Below are 21,539 nucleotides of genomic sequence, written 5' to 3'. Positions count from 1 at the left end.
ATTCTTTCTTTTTGTTCCATGTGCTTGCCCTGTTGGCAACATCGTTCTATTAATTAACCTTTACCAACCTTTCATAGATCTCTTTTCTGAACTTAAACACCAAATAAGAAAACTGTTCATGGAACATTTAAGGGAGAATTGACTGAAACAAAAGCTTGACATTGTTTTCAGTAATGAATTTTACACTGGAGTATTCAACTGAACTTGAGGAGATTTAAAGCACATTCTAAGTTGTGTTACTGAGACACAGTGAAATGCTTTGCTTTAGCAGCTGTTGTTTACACCTGAAGCTATTGTACAAATCTAGGATCTCATCAGTTTGGGGGTTTTCTCCCATCATTTTCTTGATTTCTTTTTTTTTTTTTTCCTTCTGACAAATGAGGCTTTTATAAATTAACTCAGCTGGTGCACATTTGACCCCAATTTTTGAATGTGTTCCCTGGGTCAAGTACTTTTGTGTGTGAAAATAGAGTCATTCACCCAACCCTGAGGCAACCAGAGTACTCATGCATTCAACTTACCATCAACACATTTTTAATCGTAAATAATTTTCTACATGTTTAATCTAGGCAAACAAATCATGCTAAAAACAATTACAAACAATTACACTTTATTTTCTAGCCTCTGCTTACCATGTTAAACTATGTACTGAATAATAAATTACAAATTAAAATCTGTAGAATATCTGGTATGTGGGTGTTTCAACATGTTTAAGTGAAAAGTTATTTTACTCTGAAAACCACAATTAATCTTACCCCCTGACCTTTATGTAAATTTAAGAATGATATTCTTGTATCTTTACATCTCTGTCTTCCCCACTTTGTCTTATCAGTTCCTTCCATGGCTGGAAGTTTTGCTTCCTCCACCTAAGTGCCAACATATGGTTGCATTCTGTAACATGAACTCATGGCTAAATCTATGAACTCCATTCCTTGGTCTCCACCTTTGGGACATCAGTAGGTGGTAATCTTAGCAACCTGGATGTGATATCACCATTGTGGCATTTTCATTGACACTGCTCTGCTATAGAGACCCCTTTGCCCCCCAAGTATAATTCCTGAAGAATTAGCCTCTCATTACACACCATTAAATCTCTTGTCACTCAATCCTGTAGGTTGATAGAAGCATAGGATATGCTGTGGGGGCAAAAACTCCCCTAAGAGTTAAACTTGGCACTTCTCTGCTTGGTGATACAGACTCTGGATGGGTGGTCTCTCTGGATCTCCTTTCAATAACAGGTTCACAGGTAGACAGCAGCTATAGACAGGATTAGAAAGCTGGAATTCAAAAACTCCCAAATTTTATGAGATTTGAAGAGCCAACTGTATTATTCTTATGCTTTGTAAGGTTGGCAAGGTGAAAGAATTGCATTTGATAAGAGAGTAGTTCTTTATTTATTATTTTAAAATATCTAAGGAAAGCTTCCCTCCTGGGTGGTTTGCCTTTTCCTAACTTAAATTTCTAGTTAATGTTTGAGTTGCCCCTTCTATCCTTCTTGTGGTGATTTAGGTTTGGTGAAATCTAAACAATGTGTTTCATATTTCTTATATGCCAAGAGGGACTTTCGGGGCAAGGCTGAAAGAAAGCAGTGCTTTTGGTTAACATCTCCCATGAAGGCAATATATCTAGAATAACTGTCCTGGGAAAAGCAAGCCAAAGAAATTTGCTCAGCTGTAGACTGACTGAAGAGCTCAACAAAGTGATAAATGGTTTACCTTATCTGAGTACTGAATAATGTCAACCTGTATACAGCAGCTTTGATAGTCATGCAAATTGTTATCACATTTAGGCAAAGAAGGTAAAGAAGAAAGTTCTTCTAGGAATGTAAACATTAAAAATGTTCTCTCTACCTACAAAACACTATGGATTAGGGATGAATACTAAGAAACAATCGTGTTATGAAGTCCTTCTGGAATTAAAAATTTTTAAAAGAAATTTTAAAATTTCAGTAAAGATTTTTGTCCATGTTTCAAAACACTAAATAATCAAATAGTAATAAGATAATTGACATAGAAATTATCAGAGAGGGGTGAGACAAAAGTTTCCATGCTTTGTTCATGGTATCATCAGGAGACGGTAATTTAGGAAGCAGTTCAGACAGTGATCAAGAATTTTTCAGAAAACCTAATCAAAATCATTGATATAATTTGAAATAAACCACAAATTTGAAAAGCAAATAAATTACTTACTTTTGCATTTGACTGGCAAACTATAATGACTAACAAAACAGCCCTACATTTTTGAAATCTGTTTTTACAGACGTATTTTATTTAAACTGTGTTTAAAGTCTGCAATAAATCTCCACGGAAGCTGAAGAGAAATAAGAATCCCAATTTAAATCAAATAATCCAAGGATCCAATATCTAATTGACCTTGTCATGGGTGGATTGACTTGGACTGTATCATCAGTATTTAAATGCATAATTTATAAAAATGAATAAAAGAGATATTTATTCACCTTAAAGGACATAAAATAACCTGATAAGCTACATTCAGTTTTTTAATGCTGATTCCTGAAGAGGAAGGGCACTCTTTATCATCTCCTGACTTGCAGTTTAAATTAGAAGATCATACAGCCCACAGAAACCCTCCCATACAACCCCAAAAAACCCCCAAAAAACCATATGCACCCCTGTATTTCCAGATTCTGTTGCCTGTTGGAAACAGCCTTTGGAAGAGATTCCTTCCCTTGAGGTATCACGATCATTTTTCAAGCACAACCACTTGCTCTGTCTGGAGGCTCTTTGATTCCCTTCCAGCCTATCAGCTACAGATGTAAGGCATCTTTTCAAAGCATGTATCAGCACAATTCTTCTCCTGGCTTTTCACCTACTAATTGCAAGCAGGGAGCAAGTTCTCCTTTTTCAAACAAAGCCACAATTTTTGGATCTTCCCTCAGTATAACTATGGCTGTGGAGCCATGTACTGCATAAATTGTGATCGTGATAATGTGACACTTTCATCTTAGCTTGAAATAGCATCTGTCTGCTGCAACATCTTTGAAATCTTGATAGATAAAGGATTTAGACCTGGTTTTAATTATCATCTTATGTACTTGGCAAAGGTTAATATTTTGCATGGGGAAAAAGATCAGGCTATAATTCCTGAATTTAAAGCAAGAACTCCAGAATTTCTATTAACTATGACTTTCAATGCTAGAGAAAACTTAATTTTTTGAAATTAATAATTTTACATATATTAATTTATTAAATAATTATTAAATAATTAATTTAAAATTAATGTTTGAGAAATGCGGAAGGTTTTTTCCATGGCTTCTTCAGTTTATAAACAGAGGTTATTTATGCTATGAAAATAGGAACAAAAATAATTCCATGATAAACACAAAAAAATTGTTTCAAATGTATTTCAAATTCATTAATGACCTAAAGTCATGGTCCCAAAATTAAAGGAGTTACACTAGCTCTCATTTGGCCATATTTTTCTGGCAATCCTAACTTGATCAGTCCCAAGCATACAGAAAATCAAAGAAAGTTGTAAACTCACTTTTGTTTCTTCAACTGTTGCCAATTATAGGAAACAGGCAATTAAATCTTACTGTGTCATAGTAATACTGGTCATGTCCTAAAATATAGCTTCACAAGATAATTTTCTTTTTATTTTAGCTTTCAACATGCCTTAAGTATTAGGGTTTGGAGTTTTTTTTAGTATGATTATTTTTTTGCCAGATGATCTAGATCAAGTACCTATTCATGGCCTGGATGGTATTGCATGGCATTAGTATTTTAAAGAAATAACAAACCATAGGTAAGAAAATACAAGTTTATACAACAGAAATGTAGTTTTCATAGAGTTGCAAAAATCACACGCTGAGTTAATTTTGCTGTACAAAGGTTTTTTTTCTTAAAGTTTACAAAAATCATGAGCTGTGCTTTTAAAATGTTTTTTTGAATTCTTATGGTATAGAGGACTAATAAAGTGAATGACTGATGTTGAATTCATAGGCTTCTGTTGTGGGTATTTTGTTTATTTTATTTTTTTTTGTATTGGTTTGGCTTGGGTTGGGGTTTTTTTTCTTTGTTTGTTTGTTTGTTGTGGGTTTTTTGTTTAGTTTTTTGGGGTTTGGTTTTGCTTTGTTGGTTTTTGTTTGTTTGTTTTGTTTAATCAATATCTCTCAATACTCAGTCATCATCCAGACATATGGCTTTCATAATCCCTTTCTCTAATCTTCAAAAGGAACCAAATGGGAGCTAAATGGAACACTGCTATCATCTTCTCAGTCTCAGCAGAGAGCAAGGAACAATTTGACATAGAAAATGAGGTATCTTTTATTTTGTAAAGATGATCTGTCCTCATTTGAAAAGAAGATTTCTAAGAGTTTAGTGTGATCAAATTGGAATCATCATCAAATTACTTGTATTAAAAAAAAAAAAATTACTACAATATGGAGTGGGTGGAAATACTAATTCTTACACAATTTAGTGTGTAATATGATGTCTTCACTCCAAACCTTCAAACTGACTGGTATCACAAGAGAGTGATACCACTCAGAGACTATGGACTATTTTTAGATGATTATAGTAGGAATGTTTGTGATCTATTTGCTAAAGAGCTGTGTCTGTACTAGGGTTAGTTTATTCTGAACATGGAAAAAGCTCTTTAACTGAACAAATATCAAAGTTTTTGAGACACTTTTTTTAACTCTTCTGAACACACAAAACAGGCTTATTCACTGTGGCAATTATCCAGTCTTTGTGGTGTAGAACACAGGGTTGATGAATTCTTTGGTTTCCAGATTTAGTTTGCTTCCTTTTTTGTGTTTGTCTCAGACTTCTACATGAGCAAAATCATATAATTCAGTGATTTTAATTCTTTAGCTTTTGATTTTCATTAATCCATCTTGTGTGATATCATACAGAACTCACCCATAGAGTAATTTTTTGTTTTATTTAAAATGTGGTAGGTGTTTTTTGTGTTTTCACAGAAGATTTCCTTGGCTGGCTGACAGTTTATTTGAACTGTTTTAACTACTGTGTTAATAAACAGTGCTACTTGCAGATCATGGCAATATGCTTTGCATTTTCATTCCCTGTTTTTGTGTTATTGAGACAAGTAATGAAAACAGTATATGGGGCTGGATTCTAAGCATTTATTTTTAACTACTGTTTATGGCTCCAAATTCATTCCTTGTGTAAGATGTGCCTAGAAAAGCAATGAATATGGATGAGACTGACCCATGTTCCTCTATTTTCACATAATTTCTGCAGAAGACAGTTGTCTATGCTGGTCTCTGTGGGAGAACTGTATCACATGTTAACTTTGAAAGAGGATTAAAGAGATGATATAATAGTTTTTCTAACTCTAGTTCAATGATACTTTATGATGTGATTATGAAGTGAGCTGCCAAAAGAGAAATGCATAAGGGATGAGCTTTTAAAGGAATAGCTCTTGCTCATACAGTTTTTCAAAGAATACAGAAAAAGAAATCACATCACTTCATACGTACACATTAATTCAGGAGAACACAAGCTTCTCTTAAATGCTGGAGGAGTTTTTAGATTTTACTATCCATATTTGCTTAAACTTATATCTTTGCTTAAACTTATATCCTTCCAAACACTAGGGCAAGAAAAGTCTCTCTCATATATTAACATCTGTTTCACTGCATCTAAAGAGTTTTTTACCCATGAGCTATTAAATAGTTAATTTTTTTATCCATACAATGTGGTTATAAATTATTAAAGTCTAGAAAACAGGGACCTAATTAGAATAAAACCCAAACACAGGTAAAAAGGAGAACAATTTGATTGTTTTTCACTGTGATTTTTTTTTTATTTTTGAAGATTCTCCTCCATACTCCCTCTTAAATATTCAATCATTTTCCGTGAAGCATCTTTCATTAGTCCAGCTTCCTCTAAGGTTAGCTGCCACCATTCTAAGTGTAAGCTGCTAATGCAAAGAAAAATGATCATTCCAAATGTGTGGTCTTCTGCAATCTCTGCTGCGAGGCCAATAAGCCTGAAATAAGCATTTGCAAAAATGTGCTGCAAAACACTCCCCAAAGCCACTGGTGCCAGCTAAAAAGACATTTTTTAGTCTCACAGATAAAGAAAAGCACTTAAGGAATGAAAGGTTTAGTTTGCTGGTTTTCTGCTAACTAAAGCTTGGCTCTAATGGTGAATATTTCAGCATTGGCCTGAGCAACAGAAAGACATTTGACACTTAAACTTCCATAATAGAGCTATTTCAGGGATGAAGCTATTTTGTTTATTGCACAGTATGAAAATCATATGGAAATAGCACTTCAGGAAACAATAAACAAAATATCCACATGCCATCAGTAATTCTTTACTATATTGTGGAAGTAGAACCACTCCACAATTATCATAGGCTTGCAGAATACCTAAAAAGTAATCTTTAGTTATAATAAAGTTGGCTAGTGTGATGATGTCGTGCAATATGGTCTAATTACAGCTAGAATAAACAAAATGATGGTTAATCTGGGCAAAACGTCCAAGAGTTTATAGGCTTTGGCTTCAGTTTTGCATTCTGAAGGAGCAGAAGCTTTCAACAAAGTCAAATGCTGCTGCATTTGCCCACAATTATCTTCTACCCCAGTGTATACACTTTGTGCAGTGACCTATTTTGTGCAGTAAAACAGCTTCTGCTGGCGGAGCCTGCATTTGGAGGATGTTCTGCCTTTTATGGGCACAAGCAACAATTTTTATGTGGCTCATGAGGAGAAAGTAAAATAGAGAGCTCCTGCACAGTGTTTCTTTCTCTCTGGTTTTCCTGGGTTGAGAAACCAACATTTCATTGAAGTTGCTAAGGTAATGTCCATAGACAGCAGGCACAGTGCCACTAATACAGGTGAAATCTCAACCACATCCAGAGATGAGTAAGGGTTCACAATAGGGAAGATGCATTTGAAATACTTTTTATTACTTTTTAGTTTATGTTTCTGTGGGGGGTTTTGTTTGTTTGTTTGTTTGTTTTGTTGTTTTGTTTTGATTTTTTGTGTGTTTTTATGTTATTGTTATTCTAACAGGTCCTTCTGGTCAGACATGCAACGGAAAAATGGTAGAAGACATAAAATTAGCCTTTTGAATGCCATACCTCATCTCTGGATTTCATTAGGTAATAGAATTTAATGTGCAATGGTTTATATTGTTTCAAATTAATGGAATTTAATGTTAAAAATAGTGTACTTTTACTCCATAACCTATGCTGAAAACACAAATAAAGCTTTACATCTGAAGATTTCCCATGCCCTCGTATTTTTGATTACCTCAATCACTAGTAGCTTACTTTTATTAATAGAAATATTTGAGAAAACCAAGAAATAATAACTAACAAATGTAGATTTCTTTTCATTCCTACTTACAAAGTAGCTAGAATTCATTCAAGCCATCTATAGTTTCAAGGATAGTATGTAAGATTATCCATCCTGTTGCTATGTTGGCACAAAAGAATATGTTCAGAATATAATGAGCTTAATAATTTTGATGATAAGCAGCTGGTGATTTTTGCCATCAATACAAGAAGAAGTATCAGAGGGAAAACAAATGGGAAAAGAAGGAAAAATTAAAAGAAAAAATGAAGATAAAGAGTTTAATTTTTTTTTTTTCATATGTCTGGTTTTTTTATCACATCTTTTTAGTGGTTTATACCCTGAATGTTGAGAAAGCAGCATACTTAACTGATTCTTTGACCTCTTAAAAATAATTTGTAGTTATCACTGAGGTCTATTCCTATTATAACATCAATGGGTACAAGCTTACAAGTAAAAAGAGTTTTATGTTCTTGTACCATTTTCATAATTTTTCATCTTTTCCCACCATGATTTTCATATTGTTGGATGTTGGGCTAAGATTAAAGGCTAACCCTCTGATGAACCTGAGAAAGATTTAGCAATTATGCTCACTACATGCAGAAGAAATTATAAATAAGAAAACAAACCAAAACAGATTGGGGAAAGGGTAAAAAAACTCCAAACAAATGAACGAAGCCCTTCCTCATCAAAACAAAGCAATATAAAAAAATAGAAAAAGACCATCATATTTCCCAAATAATGACAGAGATGGTTATCAGGTGTCTATAGAAAAAACTTATGTACAAGGAGGTTATGAAAACATTGATCCCCCTAAAACCTAAGAATTTTCCTATATAATTTAAATATTTTTAGTTATTAAGATTGGTAGGGATAAAATATATGTAATTGAAAAATTATTCAAATTGCAATCTGTGTAAGAGAGCAGACTGGAACTGTTGAAAGAGAATGATCATGTGTTGTTTAAAAAAATGATGCTGCAAACAGCAAAAAAATAATAAAAATATAGCAAAATAGAATGATGGAAATTTAGAATGTATATATTTTTTCAAGCACTGGCCTTTGAAAGGATATTTTATGGTGAATGCTAGATTACTTTAAAAAATAGAAAGCAATGGAATAGTAATAATTTCTCATTTTAGTGCAGTGGGGTTTTGTCTTTTTATACTAATTTAAAGAAATTATCTAGAATGAGAGTAAACCCCCTCAGGAACTGAATATAAGCTGAAGCTGCTTAGCAAACCTACAGATCAGATGCTGAGTAGGGAAATAATTCATAATCCTATAATTGTACATGAACACAGCTTTTTCTTACGTGTGGTGGGAGTCCCAACTTATTTTAGCAATTTAAAATTTATCTTCTGATAGCACCTTGGGAGCCTTTTATGGTCAGTAATGGAGCCAAAACCCAAAGTATCTTAGTCCTCACTCTGCTGTATTCTCATTAGTGTTCATGATTTACTCTGACCGTAGTTTACAGCAGAGAGGAGCTGAGATAGTGTACCATTAAAGAAAATAATTAACGTTTACTTTTTTTGGCTTGTCATGACTATGTCTTTTGAATATATGAAGAGATTCCTTCCACCACATGCAACCTCTTCATCTTTCATGACCTCTCTGCAGCTTTGAACAGAAACCAGTACTAAGATGATTTAGAGAGTGTGAGGGGGAGATGGAAAAAGAACAACTACTGTAAATATAACTCAAAAATTCATGACAAACTGGGAAGTGAAATGATTCTGTGGTTTCAGCAGACGATGTCCTGTCTCGCAAAAAACTTTGTCAGAAGAAAGATGTTACCACGTAACTTGTGGTAATGCCTTTCACTCAGTATAGGTTTCTTTGTTTGTTTGTTTCCTGGGGTTTTATGGGGGGGATGTGGTGTTGAAATCAGTTTGGATTTTTTTTCCCCAAAGATTATGTGGAAAATATTCATAGGCTGTCCTGCCTAAAGGCAGATGCCACTCTAGTGTAAAACAAAGCTGGCCCAGACAATGGGCCATTTGATTCTTCCTGAATCAAATGTTGGCTTCAACTGAAGGCTAGCTCAGTTCTCACAGAATTCATAGAACACTGATGAATCAGCTCAAGGCCTTGGTTTAAGTGCATGTTAGCCACAGCAGAGACACTGCCTTTCTCCTTGCAGGGGTACCTTTAACTGCTAACAAAATTAAATTTATGTGGCGCTAAGGAATTTCCCATCTCCACATCACATGTGACGTTTCTTCCCAGTCATTTCCCAGAGAAATAACAGCACCTCTACGTGCTGGTCTTATCATCATCACAAGGTCAATTGTGCATATGTTGAAAAATTGCAGCAGAATACTAAGTTCTGTGGATCTGAATCTTGTTTTCCTATGCTGTTATTTTCTTATTTAATATTTTAATGAAAATTTATATTGATGGTTAATATAAGAAGATGTTTACGGTAGACTATTTTTGAAATTACCATAAATGTTGCATTCACTCTATAAATATAATTGTTTAATTTATAGAAAATATGAAATATTGTATACTTTATAAAAATAGGTTTCACTCAATTACTGGAATAGGATTATTCAGCTAAGGGAATGTGATTAATTGTATTGATTGATTCAAACTTTCTACATGAAGTAAAACTTGCAAGACTGGAACAATATCCCAAATATTGAATAGCTGCTCTGGATGCTGTTTTTTGCTACCATGAATGGGTGGAGGCAGTTGAATTTTGCCCAGGTGTCAGCATGATGGTGACTGATCCAGTGCACAGCCATTTCTACAAAATAATCCAATAAAACCCTCTCTTGATGTAGCTCATAATTAGAAGCATGGACTCCTTTGCACTGCAGACATTAGCAAGGATAATTAAATAATCTTTTTTGCTACTGTCACTCTTCCTACAGAACTAAAAAGTAACCTTAGAGTTCAGATGCAGCAGTGTCTCTTTCCTCATTATTGCAAATGTGTGTAGGCACAAAGCTGATAATTTTACTGACACATGTGCTTGCATGCATTACCCCATTGGTTTCATTACTCTGTGTACAGGAGGGGACAGGCGTGATCAAAGCAAGGGATCGGTAACTTGCTCTGAGTTATTTATGTTCTTTGAAACAAGACACTGTACTTTGAACAGATTTTTGTGGGAACAAGAAAAGCCATTTTAAAAAGTGCATTGTAGAGGGTAGAAAGAGGAGTTGTCTTTTTCAATTTACCACTGAAATAATTTTAGTCTCTGTATTACCAAGAAAGATAACCAAGTTAAGCTTTGGATGTTGATCACAGGAGCAGAAAATTTCAGCTAAATTCAAGCTACTGATCCTAAACTTTGGGATTAAATCTACCTACAGATAACAGTTTAAAGGAATCCAACTTTTCTAAATTTCAGGTGTTTGTAATATTTTAATAAACGTAGAGTGCATGGTGACATGCAGTCTAACCACAGATTAGCCCATCATGCTTTAGGATAAAAAAAAATTTTTTTTTTTTTTTTTTTATTGACCTGAACCTGGAAGAGAGTGGCAAGTGGGTACTTGCTACAGATTTTGAACTATTATCAGTAACCATAACCTAGAACGAACTGTATTCCCTATGTACTTTTATGGTGTTTTTTCCCTAATTAAAAGTACATGCTTGATTAACCTAAATGAACATACCGACATTTTCTAAATACAGGCTGATGTAATTTCATCCCTGGAAGGTGAACTAGGATTACTCTATAAAATAATACATGTAGGCACAGATGAAACATGTACCAAACAAATTTGTCTGCCCCTTGGTATCTAACCAGGCCTTAAGGAATGAAGGTTGTATCTTCAAGTCTTTCACTGTTTGTAACTGGTATAAATGTAACAGGTTCAGCCTATACCAGCATCTAATTTTTATATTTTAAATCACTTGTAAATTTATTTTCACATGTTTCTTCAAAACATCTGTAATTTTCAAGTATTTTTTTTATTAGTGACTTGACAACAAATGCTGTGAAAAGGCTTTGTTTGAAGAGCTCTTCTCTAAACTAATGTTTTAACTCCTTAGTTCATCTTGCTGTGATGTACTTCCCCATCCATGCTAAGAATCATACCTCTGGAAGGAAAATGAAATTGCACACGTGTGTGTCATACTACATGAAAGAAAATATTGAAAAATGTTACATATAAACTTAAAGTCCTTTACGGCATGTGATAGCAAATAATTCATATAAGGACTAATGAAGTTTTTTACATATATGAAAATTGAAAAATCAAAGATCTAGGGTTGGAAAATGCATACTAACTTATGCCAGTTATACAAGACTGGATGAAGAATGTATTTACTCAATCAGAAAATGTGACTGGTATTGAAAATGTAAAATTAGCTGACTAGGTTCAAACCAAATTAAAACCAGCAAGCAAAGCACCAAAAATCCTAAGAACAGGGTACCTTGATATCAATATCAGTGTAAGTAGATAAATAATTTTGAAGAAAATATTCTTCTGAGTTTGTAGAAAATTAACTTGGAAAAAAAAATATGTCATTCTGATTCATTGTGGCAGAAGGCAGAGTGCTGGAGAAGAGGATGAGGAAAGAGATTTTCTCTATTGCTTGTAATGGCCTTTAGAAATCTACTGGGAGCAATTTTGTTTTCTTAAACTAACTGGTCTAAACTGCCTGACTGCAATCCTGACCTATCATCATAGTAACAGATAATGTCATAACACAGATCCATCACAATTTATTATCTAAATATATTGCATATCTTTTACTCTTTTCTCTCAGTGTTCTCCAGCAGTCTGAAGCTGCTTTTGACGACAGTTCTGGAAAATGAAAAAGTCGTGGAATGTGTGGGAACCAAGAGCCTGGGACACTACTAAACTGTCATAACTTGAAAACTGTGTCATCTGTGAAATAACACATGCCCCAGTTTATATTGCACTGTTTAGATTAAAGCATAAACTGTAGCACATGGAAATTTCTTCCTATGCAATGTGTGCCAGTGCCTAGGATTAAAGCTGGAAGCTCAACTCTCCAAGTCTGGGACTACGAACCTCAAAATCCCACTCAGACATCACTTATCTCTCCTCTTCAATTTAAAGAACTGATTTTTTTTACACTAAAGTTCTCCCAATGCTTTAAGTTCCTTCTCAGTATAATTCAGAAACTGGATCGCCCATGGTGCTTACCTTGTACTTGTGTTTTAATTATTTCATTTTATTTTGTTTGACTAAATGAATTGTGAATTGAAGACTGGAGTTCTGAATAGGAAATCAGAGTCTGTAAATCTTGTAATGTGGATATAGTGAACCAACTGGTAATAACTATATATTATCAGGGAAGTCTAGTGATAACTTGAACAGGAGTTAGAAGTAGAAAAATCGGGTTTGTATTCTTATCACCAGTCACTACTTTATTTGTGTCTCTGGATAAACTGCAGAGGAACAATTTTTCACAGGAGCCAAGTTATAAAATGAAGATGAGTGCACTGCTCCACTTTTGAAAAACTCTGTGAGGTCAAAAACACAAGAAATTTGCAAGTAGTTTGGAAGGTGACACCTCAGGTCAGGATTGTGCATTGTGCATTCTTAGATGCTTAGAAGGCAGCCTGATTTTAAGTACTCCTCATTGTCAGGCCTCGAGGTAAAGTTTTCAACAGATAATTATGGCAAAAATTGCCCAGCTCTTTCTCATTCTGAGACTGAGAATTAGAATCATGTGGAGACTAGAAGTGACCTTTAGGAAAGGATTTTGGGGTATTAGAATGTGTATCTCTGGGAATCAGAATCATCCCACAGAAATGCTGGTGTTGTTTGGGGAGAATAATAAGAAGGGATTATTGTCTTTATGTTTTCTGGTTGAGAAGTTCTCTGTTATCAGATTTCATCAGGAAAGTATGTTTAATCACTGATCATGTCACTGCTTAACTTTCAATTTTGGAAACTCAACTAGTCTTCTGATTTATTTTTTTTTCCTCAGTAAGAGATGTTCTCCAGTCCTTTAATCATGTTCCTGGACTTCTCTAAGCCATTTATAATTTCTCATCATCTTTCTTTAAACACATAATTGGACACAATAATCTAGCACTTATGGCTTCATTGCCAGTAGAGATGCAACATACTCTCTTCACATATACTTGGCATTTTCTCTACTAAAACTTTCAAGGACTTTTGTATTCCACAATGAAAACTCATGTTCAAGTAATTATCTATGCTGACCTCCAAGTCACTCAATATTTCTCTCATTCCTTAGAATTCCCAATCCTGAAGAATGACTTACATTCCTTATTCATAATTATGTTCTTTCCACTTGGCAATGTTGAAATACACATCATTTTCCCACAGTGTGTTTATCAAGAAACTGAGTTTATTCTGCATATGGGACATAGTCTTTTTGCTGCTACTGATTCTCTTGATCTTTATGTCATTGGGAAATTTTATTATAATATATTTACATTGTCTTTTCTCAAGTGATTAATTAAAAAGTTTAAATAGTATGTATTCAAGAATCAAAATCTACAGGCTGACATTAAAGTTATTACTTTATGAGAGTAATTTTTAATTTCAACAATATTTCATTTGTCTTAACATTTTAAATGTGTAATATTGTCTATCAGTTATTGACATGTCATCATATATGCTTCTTTTTTTTTTTTTGCTAAATATTTATCAGTATGAGATCTTACACTTTTCTATCATAATTATTAGTTAATTAACTGATGCTCTCGGCTTCCTTGCATGTCTGTTGTAGCTAGCACAGTTTTCTTCCTCAGTAGAAATTTTGACATTTTTGGCACTTTAGGAATTCCCAGTTATCCATCACATTTAATTACTTTCTCCCAATAGACTTTGCTCATAATTGTTATCATGTTCATGAAGCTAGCTTATAAAATTTAAATGAGCTGTAAATATGGCGGAGGTTGGGATGCTTCAGACATAATTGACTCCTTATACCTTGTACTCTACCAGTTGTTAATTTTTGCCCTGAGATTAACAGTTCTTTCCATGTAAAGGAAATACATTGTACATTGGTTTGTCACATTCTTTTCAGATAAAATTTTATATTTTTTATAAACTGTGAAATTATCGAGGGGTTCTTTGCATTTGACTTCCAACATGTCTCAGTAAGAATTGAAATCCCTGACAATAATACTTCTTCTTCTTCAACCTACACATGATGTATTGGTTTTCAAGAAGTTGATCATCCCATTCTTTAGTGTGATTTGGTGATCTGCAGCCACACATTTACTGCTTTATTCATTATCTTGGTAACTCCTAATTGGTAAAGTTTGTTTCATAATCTGGTAATTTTGAAACAGTTAAAATTATTTTTAACATATTGTATCTTTCCCTTCTTTTTTCTCCCACCAATTTATTCCTGTATAGGTTATAGTCATCAATGGAAAGTAATGTGAATTTATAGCCTAATTTCATTTAGGAATGAGTGATATATTACAACCCAAATTCAGTAATTTTGAAGTAGGTCAAACTCATCTCAGACATGAGAAATTCCATTTTCACATGCTTATTACCTAGACAGAACTTAAATAGTTTTTCCTTTGTATCCATCTGAGGCTTGGTGGTGATCCTTATTTCATGGTTTACTTCTAAGTGCATAGGTGTACATTTCTTTTTTTTCACCTCTTCTCTTTCTTCTTATGTTTATCCCTGCTGGGTACTTTAACCATACCATTCATGAAAGATTGATTCCAGGAAGCTCTAACAAGAGCACATCCTTCTTTTGCTGTACAAGGAGGTTATAACTTCTTCTGACCCTTGCCTACTTCTGCTCATCACGTGGGATGAATCTCTGGGAAATGCTTTAATGTTTTTCTCCTTCAATCCCCTTGGAGGTCTCCAGAGTCTTTTGCAATTAGTCATGTATCATGCCATCATTTGTGGCCATGATCATGTTTTTGGGACCACTTAGGGCTGCAAGACCTTTTCCTGCCGACCTCCAAAGCAAACTGGAGTAATTCCAGTCTTGTGATTGCATCTTCTGTCCTGGCTCCAAAGGAAAGCACAACATTCTTTTGTTGGCCAGCTCATCACAGTGTGCTCATTATCTTCTTTGTGGAACAAAATACCAATGTTGGGTGTTTTCTTTCCTTGGGTCATCGATGACCTTTCTGTGTTATTTAAAAACAGCTTCATGCCTGTTTGTAATCCCCAAATTCCAGCAGTGGAGCAGGTCTACAAAGTTCTACCTTCAAGGTAAAATACAGTGCATGCTTTGATGTTGTGTTTTAACGTGGCCTAGGGACACAAGTTTAACTGAGAAATAGCAACTACTAATTAAGCAATGCAGCACATGAGGGGAGTTCTGTGGTAAAAATAAAAAGTGACAAGAAATCCAGACAAAACTGTATAAGAGCACAATTCAGATAAATGTGGATTATACTAAAGGCTGACAAACACATACATTAATAAATAATACTTGAAGGATAAAATTAAGATAATCTTCCTTCTTCATTTTTAAATTCTGTATTCCCTTGTTTGATAAACAGTAGATTTTTTAATAAAAATGAAATGTAGTTATTAAAATAAATGGTTGTCATAGCTGTTAGCTTTAATCAGGGTCACACCTAGTAATTTTCTTCTGGAATCATTCCTTACTTCAGTGGAGGGGGTCAAAACTATGAAAAGTACTAACCACCTTGAGATCATTAAAACAAAAAAAAAAAAGAGAAAGAAATTAAATATTTTCACACATGAACAATTCTCTGTAGACTTCAGAACTCTCTTTCACCATATAGAGTCTCTAAGGCCTAGCATTTCATATCCTTTTCTTTCATTTTTGTATGGCTAAAACAGTGCATTGCACTAGAGAATACCCTGTGATTTATCATTACTGGTTTAATCAGGGAACTGCTCTTTCAGATAAACTGTTTGCCTGAAATGCTGTCCCTGATGTACTATTTAGTTAGATTGGAAAAACAGTGGCAGATTCTGTGGCCCTTTTCAGTTAAAAACCTGACAATTTTCTATTTCTTTCTAAGTCCTTTTCTAATAAATTTCTGTGTCTGCTTCTCACATTACTTGCCAGCTTAACATTTTGTCCTAGAAGGTGGCTTAATTAGCTGAGGAGCTAACAAGCTGAATAGGTGTCTAAACACTCAGCAATTAAATGTTATAATTAAACAATATCGAATTTTACAGTAAATTCCAGAATGCCCTCTAAAAGTAGGCTTGCCATGCCCAGTCTTGCCTGAAAATGCAGAGGGTGAAGAAGAAAATGAAACTTAAGGGTACAGGTTTTTAAAACTTTTGTTTTGTTCTATAGATATGGAGATACCAAAGGAGACACAATCATTCCCATCTTGGTGCGTACCCCGTCACGTTCTTTGCCAACTACTGACTATATAAGGTCAACAGAATACAAACATCTTTGGTTTATGTTGTTTTTCCTTATGTCCAAATTTGATCTGCTGATACACACTCACTAAAGTCTTATATTGAACATAGTCCTGATTTCCTTTTTCCTCAAAAGAGTATCAAGTGGGTTACACTTCCTATACAGTCTTATCTTTCTAAATTTCAAAATCCATTATGAATACATAAGTTTTCTGCTTTTACTGCTACAAGTGCTTACAAAAATTTCAGTTAAATGGCTAAGTAAGCATTGGTGCTAAAATGATTGGGGAGTTAAATGGTGTAAGGGAGAGACTGGAGAATTCCCCTTACTGCTTTTGAGCTGTATCTAGATTCTGAAGGCTGGCTTAGTAGCAAGAAAATTGGTGTGATCCTCTAGGTAATGAAGCTTTTAAGCCAAATTATTAACTACTGAAGTCTGGGAAACAACTTGTGAAGTCAAATAAGCTGACTTCCAATTGCACACCCATATGCTTCCTTTTACTGGAACTGACTTTGTTGTTAGAATTTAAATCAGTCCTTCTTTCCTAGATCAGCTTTTAAAGATTTCTTTCAAATTGGTGCAAGTCTCTTATGTAGACATTTTTCATAAGTTTTAACTAAATTGGTTTAGTTTGAAACAGTAAATTAGGAAATGAAATTGCTTAATGGAATAAGAAACTCTTTTAAATATATTTTCATATAGAATTTCCTGTAAAGTTGGACATTAAGCTATTAGAGAGCATCCAAAGGAGGGTCATGAGGACACTGAGGGGTCTGGAGGGGAACCTTTAGGAAGAGTAGCTGAGATCACTTGGTTTGTTCATCCTGGAGGAGATGAGCAGAGACCTCATGGTGATTTTCAACATCCCCATGAGGGAAAACAGAGGAACAGGGTCAGGAGTGGGACTTGATGAACCTGATGGGTCCCATCCAACTCAAAATATTCTATGATTCTATGAAATCTAGTTTAAAATGATCCAGCCCTTGCTGAATGAACAACAGCTAAATGAGGTGTAACTTTGTGGCACCTAGACTTAGTCACATATGTGAATGATTTAGGATCATGATGAAAAACACTTGAATTCACTATTATTTTTGTTTTAGACAGTACACAAAATACAGAAAATATGCATCAAGTCAGAAGCACAAAACACGTGCCAGATCTTTCATGCTGTGTTGAATAGAAAACAAGCACTAATATCAGGCAGTGTGGCTTTCCCCAAACCTCCAGTAGCATGTCTGCCACCCAAATTGAAAAAATGTGTGTGGTGATATCATTTTAGACAGCAATGCTTTGCCTGTAAAACATTACTGCCTGGGAATTGATTTCAATGATACAAATAGAAGTTATAATAATAGTAAATTGAGGGGGGATTTTAATTTTTTCTAGGAAAGTGTCTAAGAGATGCTTAAGTCTCCTGTGTCATCTGCTTCATTAATTTTTAGTGAAATAGTTTTTCTTGAATATAAATTACTCTTAACAGCAAATTAAGCTGTTACTAAGGAATGGAAAAGGTGCAAAGGGAGGAACATAAAGCGAAGAAAATAAGTTTGGTCATCTGTTCTAATAAGAGGTCATTGAAATTGGTCTAAAGGAAAATTAATTTGATGGAGTCACAATTTTATAAATGGATCAAAAAACATATTCTGAGTTATGTAGGTGGATGTTGCACTGAAATTCTGCATGGAAATTGAAGTAGGAAAATATTTTGTAGGACTAAGTTCAGATAGAGATGGCACTCACTAATCTAAACAGAATTACACCAATCTGAAAACAGTGATAGACCAGAAGTTATCAGCAGAATATTTTGTAAGCACGTTGATTATTATAAGATTTTAATACTATACACAAAAGGAAACTTACATTTTTCTTGACTTAGTGTTCTCTGAAAACCTACATATCCTCATTGTGCTATTACCTATAGAATGAACCTTAGACATCAGTGTGAAAATAATTAGGAAACTCCTTTTCTTCTCTGGGCTTTGGGTTTTCATTTCAGTATCTTTGTTCCCTTTGACACTGCACTGAGGAATGTTGTGAGACCTCAATGAGCTGTGAATCTGGTGCACCAATTCTAATACCCTTAGAAGCATATTCTTTGCATTAACCTCCATAATCCCCTCTGAATAGTTTTTTTTTTAGTCTTTGCCTCCTACACATTCCCTATCTGTTCCAGCAGCACCAGAAATACACCACTTGTCAAAGTGATCTGTCAAAGTAATGGTAATGTAATCATGGACTAATAATTTTAGATTGCTACAAGTAACACTTTTTAATAGAAGTCTTCATTCAAAACACAAAGAAAAAAATTAAAAAACAGTAGTTAGTTAATATGATAAAAATGGGTGATGATAAGTTCCTTCCTAGCCTACATACAGTTCTGCTCCTTGTCAGAGAAAGTATTTTCCTCAAGCTCCCTCACCTGGTTTTGCTGTCATCTCGCACACTTTCCTGGAGCATGTGTGGGAGTTGCTGTCCTGTTTTCTGCAGAGAAGCTCAATACAGCTGTTGAATTTTGTCTCTATGGACAAGACTGCTAAGCATTCTATGCCTTAGAGTTGTGCCTCAACAGGAAAAAAGGAATTCAAAAATATACCGAGAAGAATGATCTAATGTACTTGTAATATTGTTGGTTTTCTCTTCTGCTCGTGTCTGCTGTTATTCAGATGCTGAGGGGCACTGGGTGACTCAGACTCCAGGGAAGTATGCATGAGTTTCACGCCTACTCTTCAAGGCAGCAAAGTAAAGAGTGATCTTGTTGCCTTGTGCTCTCATTTCTCTCACTTCCTATTTCTCTTTCTCACTCATTTAATTTCCTCCTACTTTTTTCAGCTTGATAGGGCATAACTGACTGGGCAGTGCACATGAAGAGTGGACATGAGGTGCTGAATGTCCATGTGTAGATCACTGCATGTCAGTGAGCAAAACTCACTTCTGGATGGGAACAAGATCTTTGCAAAACAGAAATACTGTAGCAGACATACTTTTAAATAGATTTGTCATGTTGATAAAAACATTAAAATATACCCAAACTATATTTCAACAAGAAAAACATATGGTTTTATAGTCTTAACGTAATACTGAAATACAACTTCTGTGCTTTTAACTCTATTCGGTTCTGCAATTCCTGCTAATGTTATGTAGTTATGTGTTGTTAATTTTTAGTGTGCTTCCAGCTGTAATCACTCTCACATAAAAAGTCAATTTCTACAAAGCTGGCATGCTTCTGCTGTTAGTATTATAAATCCTAACACACTCCACATGGACTACTTCCATGCCATTGTCAAATATTTGTTCACATCAGAGCTGTGTGTTTAATTATTTCTCCAGTACATCCATAATGCTTCCTTCTGGAATGAACTAGTGTGAGCTTTTCATTGCTATCAGCAAACCAAACAACTTCTGTCTCAGATTCTGTACTTGAAAAAAAAAAAAAAAACCAAAACAAAACAAAAAAAAAAAAAAAAAAAAAAACCAAAACAAAACAAAAAAACAAAAAAAAAAAACAAACAAAAAAAAAAAAAAAAAAAACACAAAAAAACCCCAAAAAAACCCAAAAAACCAAAAAAAAACCCCCACATCTAATCTGAGAAAAAAAGAAATTCATTTGAGTATATTTGACAAAAGAAAAATGGTTGATGGACTTACACAGAACTCACAAAATAACTATTCTTTCGAGTTACAAAAATACTTTCATTTGTAGCATTTCCCTATACTTATGGAAGAACATAGGTTCAACATCCTGCTCTGCTTCAGGAATTTTAAATCTAAGTACGAGAATGTTCCCAATCATCCTGCTTTATATCTGAGATTGGGCGATTTTAGGTATTTTCTGTTTAAATTATACCATGTTGTGTAAACTACTTGGATATTCTCTAAATATGAGAGTGTATATCACATCTCTAGGATAAGTACCCTAAACACTGTGTGGCAGATGAATTATCTCACAGTCCTGTTTTGTGCTTCAGTGAACATCCGAATGTTCTGTATGGATGAACTGAGGTAAACAGCTTAAAAATGTTACCCATACAATCTTGAGAGTTAAGAGTTCAAATGACTGGTCTTACATAGATATTAAATCTGTAATTGGTATTTTGCAGCATATTTTAGCACTTTAGCATAAATTCCTCTTTGTGGGAAGGTATTCCAATTGTGCATGAAAATCTGCTGACTTTGGTGTCCACCTGAAATATAGGAAACCAGGTTTCCACTGTATTTCAACTATGAAGAAATGTCAGCAGAAAAAGTTGAAACTGAGTTTTTGCCTCTAGTATTGAACCCATAACTCAGCCTTATGTAAATTCTCTTTTTTCCCCTCATATGGTTACAAAGTTGTACAGCAATGTCATGGAGAACAGACAACACACAGGCTCCATTCTTGCTCATGAATCCTCCTATGAAACCGTTGAGACAAATATAGAATGGTTTCTTTTTTTCAATTGTAAAGACACAACACTGAAAGTTTACACTCTGTTCCTCCATAGTTTCGCTACAGAAATCCATGTGGACTTAATCTTATCTGCCCATGGGGATGAAGGGGATGATGCAGTTTACTTTACTTCTTTTTTTTATAGGTTCTCATAAAAGTAAGCACTGTGTCAAATGTTTGAAAAACTTGGGATGCAATCCTGTTGTAATCTATATTGGTGCAGATTTGGAACCACATTGCTGGAGCTTCAATGACAGAACTGTGCCTATAAATTTCTCTAAGTGCCTGAAAAAGTACGTTGCTTAAGAAAGAAAAATACAGTCTAGTCGGTTAATCCTCCACTGTTGTCTCTTCTAAAAAAGAATTCTTTGTTTGCCTATATTATAGTAATAATTTAGGTAACATGCAGAAACATTTTTAGACACTTGAACACGACAGTCTCTATTTTCAAGATCTTAGAATATTTCCTGAGATTATTTTGGAAGGTGTCAATTGTCCACTCAGAGAATTTCCAGGCGTGTT

At 34.4% G+C, this 21,539-nt stretch overlaps 1 long non-coding RNA gene across 4 annotated transcripts; it reads left to right on the top strand.

The window, feature by feature from the left end:
• Positions 1-1,031: 1,031 nt before the first annotated feature.
• LOC128788719 (uncharacterized) lies at positions 1,032-12,189 on the top strand. 4 transcript variants are annotated; one of them, XR_008431177.1, is made up of 5 exons: positions 1,032-1,246; positions 2,645-2,694; positions 4,195-4,279; positions 7,007-7,095; positions 12,020-12,189. It is a non-coding gene; the product is annotated as an uncharacterized LOC128788719 (long non-coding RNA). The 4 variants fall into 4 exon arrangements; XR_008431175.1 differs by having other exon boundaries at positions 2,645-2,775; XR_008431178.1 differs by having other exon boundaries at positions 1,044-1,110; positions 2,645-2,775.
• The last annotated feature ends 9,350 nt before the right edge of the window (positions 12,190-21,539 follow it).

The sequence above is a fragment of the Vidua chalybeata genome, chromosome 5 (genome assembly GCF_026979565.1).
Source record: "Vidua chalybeata isolate OUT-0048 chromosome 5, bVidCha1 merged haplotype, whole genome shotgun sequence".
Classification (NCBI taxonomy): Eukaryota; Metazoa; Chordata; class Aves; order Passeriformes; family Viduidae; genus Vidua; species Vidua chalybeata.
This window is presented reverse-complemented; position numbering and strand designations above follow the sequence as displayed.